The sequence below is a fragment of the Triticum dicoccoides genome, chromosome 2B (genome assembly GCF_002162155.2).
Source record: "Triticum dicoccoides isolate Atlit2015 ecotype Zavitan chromosome 2B, WEW_v2.0, whole genome shotgun sequence".
Lineage (NCBI taxonomy): Eukaryota > Viridiplantae > Streptophyta > Magnoliopsida > Poales > Poaceae > Triticum > Triticum dicoccoides.
This window is the reverse complement of record NC_041383.1, coordinates 786,214,019-786,222,715: the sequence shown is the minus strand read 5'-3', so window position 1 is coordinate 786,222,715 and position 8,697 is coordinate 786,214,019.

Genomic DNA, 8,697 nt, shown 5'->3' with positions numbered 1-8,697 from the left:
TTACCAAGCCAACTGGTCGATGTTGAGTCTAGAGATTCTTTAGTTATATGTAGGGGAATTGTTTGTGGGATGGAACGTAAGGCTCTTTTTACTCCTTATACCTCATGGCTTTCTGATCTGAGTCAACCTCTTCTCTTCTACGGGGATTAAGAACTAGGCTATCTCTTCTTTCTATCAGGATCACGTGTTACTAATCCGTAGACTTGTAAGATTGTTGGACGTAAGCCTCAGTTCAGTTCCTACTATCTTCTGTATGTTAACTGTTGATCTCGAGACCTTGATATTGTGCTTCTGAGTGGTTATGCCACCATTTTTGTGAATGTCTCAAATCTTTTCTGAGCATTTACAGCCGTTATGCTGTCCGAGTCATCCCAGGTTTCTAAATAGTCGGATGCATTTGCAAATCCCTTCCTCCTGTTTCCGATGTGCCTTTGGTCAGATTAATCACACAAATCAGTGAGTTGAGGTACTTTATTGCCTTGACATATATGTTGGAGCTAGTATTATGACCCTAGGTGTCTTAGGGGATCATCTAGTAATTTATCCATGATTTGTGTCCCAGAGTGATGATTCTGGCCATCATTCTTGTAAGCATCCCGTGATGCCACTTAGTTAGTAGGCATTTCACTTCTGGGTTTTGAACCCGAGATTCACTCTACTTACTTCATGTTGATAGTTTTTGCTAGTTCCTTTAGGATATTAGTAACTTGCGATAGTCCTCGAGGTCCGTGGTATTTCCTTCTTCCAAATACTATGAACCGCTTATGGCAGATGTTTATTGGATCAAAAGATCACAATCAGAGTACTCTTGAGAAGTTCTCCATTCATAAATCATGACTCTGCCAGTCCTACTTCCTTGCATGGGTTATCTGGAAGAAACCTGTTGAACTTGGTTCGACATATTAATCTATGCATCCACAACTCGAAAGGATATATGTCCCCTTGAGTTGTCCCTCTTCATTCGTATTCCAACCTTCGTCTATCAATTGATAGTCAGGAGTAATTGTGCATTCGTGTTATCGATGCTTATTATTCTTGTGGTCCGTCAAGCCATTCTATCGCGGAATGACTAGGAGAAACAAACTCCAGTACCTCTTCCATATCCAGGATTGGGTCAAGAAGTTGTGCTCCGCAGAACAAATTGCTAATCCAGCTTTTGTTCTACTCTACCTTGGAGTATTACCATCTTTTATATCGGGATTGTTATAGGAATTGCACACCATCCTATGAACTCTTGGTACAATGATACTTCTTGCCATCATTGTTCATTCCTCGGTTCCTGTGTTATTGTAACCGGAATGCCGACAAATGAGTCATGGCGTGTGAAATCAATACTGCTAGCAACTCTGTTGCTTGGTAGTTAAATGGACGATAACCTCATTCTTAGCGTGTTGATTATTGAATTGTCACCCTAAGACTGATTGTGCTACCTAGTCCCTATTTCTGGTGCACTCCTCGACCAATGAGTTAGGAATTATTTCAAGTCCTCACTCATTTGATCATGTCGTCTTGCCCTCAAAAGCAAGATTGTTCTCGAGCTTAGTAACATAAGGGTGGTTCGTGACTTTCCAAATATCTTCTTGGAAGTGTTACCGGGTTGTTTCCCGACTGTTATGTTGAGCTCGTGATCAAGTTGGTCTCTTGTGAACCACCCTTTCTCCAAGAATCTGTGTTGGATATCCCTGAGCTAGTTGGTTAAGCTAGACAACAACTTGGAGAATTGGAAGATAAAAGCTTGCCTAACTTAGTTCGTTCCAAAGGGATATTCTTGTGTAGAGTGTGTTGAAGAAAGATGATATCTTCGTCGATTGGTCCCTGTGATCAGTTGCTGGACCTATTGTCTTATCAATCCCTTGATTTGAGTGTGGGCTATCGTCAAATCAAATCAGTACCAACGATGCTCGTAATGTTGTCTTACTCGTGGTTGATCCCTCGAGCATACACCATTATATCTTTTGGGTCTGACCAATGCTATCACTTGTTCACTTAACTATGGAATTCCTTTTGAAAGGAAACCCAGATGAATTGTTGTTGAGCCCATTGACAACATCCTTGTCTTCTCCATAATTTTGCTGAACATTAAGCTAGTGTTGGAAAACTTTTGAAAGCATTTGCTCATGCTAGCTCATGAAGCATATGTTCAGATGTAAGAAGTGACTTCCTCTAGTTCATGTGCATTTGATGCAAGTTGCCGCCGTGGATTCGAGGAAGATTGTTTTGTTTCCTTTGGAATCATCCCAAATCAGCCATGCACACGTGCGAAGTATTCTGTAGTCTGGAGGCTTGCAACCTTCATTCTATATGTGTCCCTAGCACACTAAGCCACTGATTGACTTGTTCAAGGAAAAGAAGTCTATGCTTGGGATCTAATCCATGGACTTGCGTAAAGACTTCGATATCCTTGATGATGGTTCTCCACCTGAACTCGGTAGTGCTTAATTATAAGACTACTACGTGGCCATGCTTGTCTGGGACAACGTGTTCACACGTGTGTAGCAGAACCAGCTCATGTTTTGGAGTTTGCTATCGTAGTTCATTTCCCGAGAATCTCGCAACGTTATCTCGTCGAATTGTGTTGCAAACTTTCATTTATCTTCCTAGACTCGATGAGTCTGGAATATCCTGACACCAACCAGATCTGAATCTCAGGCAGATATGATGGTTTGGAACATTTTCCAAGAACTATAATATCGGTCCCTCAGAAACCGGTAAAGTGGATGTCGTGGCCAACACACCCAGCCGGAAGACCTGTTATTATAATATCTTGATTGAGGAAGTTGGCCACCTCCCCATAGGGATTTCGTAGGATTTACTCCCTAGTTGCCCCTATGGATTTCTGTGTTCCGAAGTCCGACCTTTTTACTTGATGTTCTAGATATCAAACCATATCTATGAATGGGTTACACTAGCACATCAAGGAGAACATTAGAAGCGGAGTGCTAAATGTCTCTCGGTCGATCATCCAGATTTCGTTCCCTTGGCCTCGCTAAGGTGAAATCTGAGAAAGTGTTATCCTCCTTTGCATCTGCATCGTCCATCGCTATTCATCATGGTAGTATGTTGTGTTGTCAGCATCCTTGACACGGATGTTGATAAAACCTTGATGATTGTGGAAATGCTCAAGTTCTTGAGAGCACGCACAAGCGCTACGTGTTATCATCGGCTCTAACTGGGATTCCTCTCAGTTTCCTCGGCAATGCTATGACCTTTCAAACAGTGAATTCACTCTCTATTGTTGGGTTCTTCCCCAGTTACCAGAATCATTCCCAGCATTTGCATTCTGTTCCCAGCTTGCACCGTCATTGTGCCATTCTACCATGGGTCTCTTCCATTTCCGGTGGTAAGCAAAATCATCCATTACGTTGTCTTCAACAAGGTAATCCACATCATCCAAGTCCGAGTATGCCATTCTACCGACCCCCTCCAAACGATCGCTCGAGAATTGCCTTAGGCTGGTTTAAAGAGTCTCAATGATCTCTGAATCAAAGGTGATTCTTTTTGCCACTTAAGGGGATAATCTACGAGTCACCCTCCTCCAGGATGTTTCGTCGTGGTATCATGGCAACTCAACTCCTCGCTACGTTGGCAATCGTTTACCACCTTCTTAGGTGTGGAATTGTTGTCTACCTAGTGAGCCCTCGTCATCTGTCTCACTCCATTTCCTCAGATGTATGCTTCGTGTCTCAGCTCAAGAGATGTGACAATGTCTCATCCCATGAGTTGATCCTGAGTTGTTCGGTCTTCGAGAAGATAGATTCTTCTAGAGTTTTCCTTCCCTCTTCTCGTCATGTTAGCTGGAGTTCTCAGAGGAAGACGTTGAGACAAAGATGGTGATTGAATCAACGTTCATTTGAAGTGCAACCTGGATCGTGAAGATTGTACTAATTTGCGTTTCCCCTTCATCTTACCCTACGCTTGAATCTCGGGACAAGATTCTTGTTTAGTGGGGGCGAGTTGTCACATCCCTAGCTTCTGGTGCTGCCTAGTGTTTGCATCATGTTTAAATTTCTGAAAACTTGAACTGGGGAAATTTGGAAGCCTCAAAACCCTAAATAAAAGAAGGGCAAAAACCCTAAAATCTCATTCATTGTTCCAAAATGCTCTTCTTAAATGTTTGATAATTTTTGGAAAGGGTTCTGGTCCGAACCAAAATATTGAACATTTTTAAGGACTTAATCTTGGGACTTTGAATTTAAATCATTAGCTATTTGAATTTTAATTATATTCATATAATTAGAATATAATTTCAAATACCCCTGAAATATTTTATGAGCTTTTGGAAAAGTCCATCTAGCAAAATAAAAATATTCAGAGGAGTTTTTGGCATTGTTTGGATTATTTTAAATTCAAAACAGTGGCAAAAGATTAAATAAAAGAAAACAGAATAGAAATATAAAAAAAGAGCAGAAGCCTACCTGGGCCACCTACCTGCAGCCCACCTAGCGCCCCACCTGGCGCCAGCAACCGGCCCAGCTCCTGTGCTGGCAGCCCACCGGTGCGACCCAGCCCACCAGGCGCCTCCCCCTGTCGCCTTCCTCCTCGTGCCAGTAGGCAGAGGAGGGACACCGCGACGCCGCCGCGCGCGACACCTCCACCCTGCTCTGGCCACCTCCTGCTTCGCGCTGGAGGCTCGTCCTCCTCCCTGACCCCGTGCCTGGATGACGCCACGCTGCCCCGACTCCCTCTCGCACTCTCCCTCGCCTCATCCCCTCCTCTGTCTCTCTCTCACACGCACGGCCGTCGCCACCGACGCCGTTTGCCGCGGCCACAGCCACCGCCTCGCCTCTCCGACACGCCCACGGACTCCGCCTCGTCCCTCCCTTCCTCCTCACCGAGCCGTCCGACGCCGGAAGCCCCTGGATGTCGCAAGCACCGCCGTTCCCCTCGTCGGCCACCGGAGATCGCCGCCGTCAATTCTTCGTCGCAGAAGCTTCCCCGAGCCCATTGAGCTGCTCTGCGAGTCCGCCGTGAGCCCCTCTTCCTTTCCCCTCACCTCTCTCTCTCGCGCATGCCCTGTAGCCGCCGCCCCACGAGCACCCGAGGCCGCCGTCCGCCATGGCCGGTGAGCTTCGTGCTCCCGAGCTCCTCCACCTGCGCTCGTTGCCTCCGAGTGCTCCTGATGACCCCAGTGACCCGTAGAGCCCCTCCAGCACCTCAGCTCCCTCGTTTGCGAGCAGCAGTGCCGAACCCGACCGCACCCGAACTCCGGCCGCTGCTCACGAGCTCGCCGTCGTCGGTACCGGCCACCACAGGCACGGCCACCACCACCGTTCGATGCGCACCAGCAAGGGCTCTCCAACGAGCCCAAGCACGGCCTCGCCCGTGCCCTGTAGCGCGTTTCCGGTTCGCGCCGCCGTCTCGGGCCTCGCCGGCGTCATGTCGCCGGTGGGTTTGACCCACTTTGACCACGGCGGGACCCCCCCTGTGTCCATGACATGTGGGGCCGGCCTTTGACTGAATTAGTGTAGGATTTTAATTAGTGCTAATTGCTCTGTTAGTTAATTAGGATTAGTACTAATTAAATTAGTTAAACTAATTACCCCTGCTGACACTGACAGTGGGCCCCGTGGCTATTAATTTGATTAGTTAGAATTAATTAACTCTGTTAGTCACCTGAGTCACTGACCAGTGGGCCCCACTGGTCAGGTTTGACCTGGACCTGGCCGTTGACTCGCTGACGTCATGCTGGCGTCAGGCTGACGCAGTTATTTCTTTCTGGATTTAAAAATAATTCAGGAAATTTCAGAAATACCCCAAACTTCTAAAAATCATAGAAATTCAACCGTAACTCCAAATTAAATAATTTATATATGAAAAATTATCAGAAAAATTCAAGGAATCCATCTGTACCATTTTCATGCATGTTAGAACAACTTATAGCTGCTGTTTAGCACAAATCAATTAGATGGCATTTAAATAATCATATATGGAGTTGGAATTTGAATCTTGTACTCAAACCAACTTCATTTAAATCATAGCTAGGTGCATTAGCCCAAAACACATTCATATTGCCATGTCATAGCATGCATCATATTGTGCATTGCATTGATCGTGTTTCTTCTGTGTTTGCCGGTGTTGTTCCCCCTCGGTAGACGTTGTACCGACGATGTGATCGTTGACACTGATGAAGACTCCATATTATCTTCAGAAGTGCCAAGCAAGCAAAACCCCCTTGTTCATTCCGATACAAACCCACTGTCTCGCTCCTGCTCTCTTTTACTGCATTAGGACAACAACGATTCATCTGTTACTTTCTGCGGTAGCTGAACCCCTTTATCCTCTGCATGACCTGTCATTCCACAGTAAATAGATGAAACCCACTAGCATGAGTAGGATTTGTTTGAGCCCTGTTGTGCCTACTCATTCTTGCTTGTTTGTCATGCCTACTACTGCTTAGGGTTGTGTCAGGTCTGATTCGTCGGGAATGAATCAAAGGTGTGTGAACATGTCCTACCATTGAAAGCTAAGTGTGTGAACACGATTTGGTAAAGGTAGCGGTGAGAGGCCATGTAGGAGTACATGGTGGGTTGTCTCATTGAAGCCGTCCTCAGGAACTGAGCTCTGTGTTTGTGATCCATGATTCAGCTACTACCATACATTGGGCCCTGAAATATGACCCCGCTCGACTTCTTATTCACCCAAGTCCTCTGTCCAGGAGTTGCAAGTAGTTTCTGGTGTTTGTAGTATGTTGGAGGCCGTGCACAGCGCTGACCGGAGGGGTGGGCTGTGATGCGGTAGGCACGTGGCACGGTGTACCGGGCGCCCGTTTGGTGTCTCGGGAACCCTGTTCACATCGTTTGGGGCTGTGAGCGAAACTCCGGCCGGATCTCCTCATGGATGGAACCCGAATAGGCGATAAACCTGGACTAGAGACTTGAGTGTTTAGGTAGGTCGTGGTCTACACCCACGTCGGCTTTCGCTTGAAGTCTGCCGAGCACATGTCGTGTGCAGACGCTAAGTGGTGGAAACATGTATGAAGAAGTACACCCCTGCAGGGTTAACATCATCTATTCGAATAGCCGTGTCCGCGGAAAAGGACTTCTGGGTTGCTTATATCAGTTCATAGACAAGTGAAAGTGGATACTCTAAAATGCGCAAGATAAGCGTGAGTGCTATGGATGGCGTTCTCGTAGGGAGATGGGAGCGGATCCATAGTGGTGTATTGATATGGTGAAGATGTGGACTCGTGTGCGCCACCTCAAAGAGTTACTTGCAGTCGTAGTTCAGGATAGCCACCGAGTCAAAGCTGGCTTGCTGCAGTTAAACCCCACCATCCCCTTTGTTGATAATGGTGCATATGTAGTTAGTTCTGATATAAGTCTTGCTGGGTACATTTGTACTCACGTTTGCCTAATTTATGTTTTTTGCATAGAGAGATTTCAGTCTCGCTAGTAGTTCTGCGTGGACTTCGATGTTTAGCTTGTTACCTCAGCTACGATCTTGTGCCCTCGGCAGGATCTGATAGATAGTCAGGCTTCTCAGCCTTTTTCATTTATAGATGTCTGTACTCAGACATGATAGCTTCCGCTTGTGCTTGGTTTGTATGCTCTGAATGTTGGGTCATGAGACCCCTGTTTGTAATATCTCGCTCCTCGGAGCCTAATGAATAAATACTTGAGTTGTAGAGTCATGTTGTGATGCCATGTTGTATTTGCACATATTGAGCATATTGCGTGTATGTTATTGAAATGCTTGGTGTGTGTGGGATCTGACTATCTAGTTGTTTATCCTTAGTAGCCTCTCTTACCGGGAAATGTCTCCTAGTGTTTCCACGGAGCCATGGTAGCTTGCTACTGCTCCGGAACACTTAGGCTGGCCAGCATGTGTCCTTCTTCGTTCATGTGTCTGTCCCTTCGGGGAAATGTCATGCGATGAATACCGGAGTCCTGTTAGCCCGCTACAGCCCGGTTCATCGGAGTCCTGCTAGCCCAGTGCTACAGCCTGGATTCACTCGCTGATGACCGACACGTTCGAAGCTGGGTCATGGATGCCTGTCCCTGTAAGTTTGTGCCACTTTGGGTTTACGACTAGCCATGTCAGCCCGGGCTCCTTATCATATGGATGCTAGCGACATTATCATATACGTGTGCCAAAAGGCGCAAACGGTCCCGGACAAAGGTAAGGCGACAACCGTGGGGATACCGTGCGTGAGGCCGCAAAGTGATATGAGGTGTTACATGCTAGATCGATGTGACATTGAGTCGGGGTCCTGACAAGAGACTTGCCGGTAACGAGATTGAACAAGGTACCCGGATACCGACGATCGAATCTCGGGCAAGTACAATACCGCTAGACAAAGGGAATTGTATACGGGATTGATTGTGTCCTTGACATCGTGGTTCATCCGATGATATCATCGTGGAAGATGTGGGAGCCAACATGGGTATCCAGATCCCTCTGTTGGTTATTGACCAGAGAACGTCTCGGTCATGTCTGCATGGTTCCCGAACCCGTAGGGTCTACACACTTAAGGTTCGATGACGCTAGGGTTATAGGGAATGTATATACGTGGTTACCGAATGTTGTTCGGAGTCCTGGATGAGATCCTGGACGTCATGAGGAGTTCCAGAATGGTCCGGAGGTAAAGGTTTATATATGGAAAGTCCTGTTTTGGTCACCGGAAAAGTTTCGGGTGTTATCGGTAATGTGGGGCCACCGGCCCCAGAGGGCTGTATGGGCCAAGTGTGGGAGGGGACC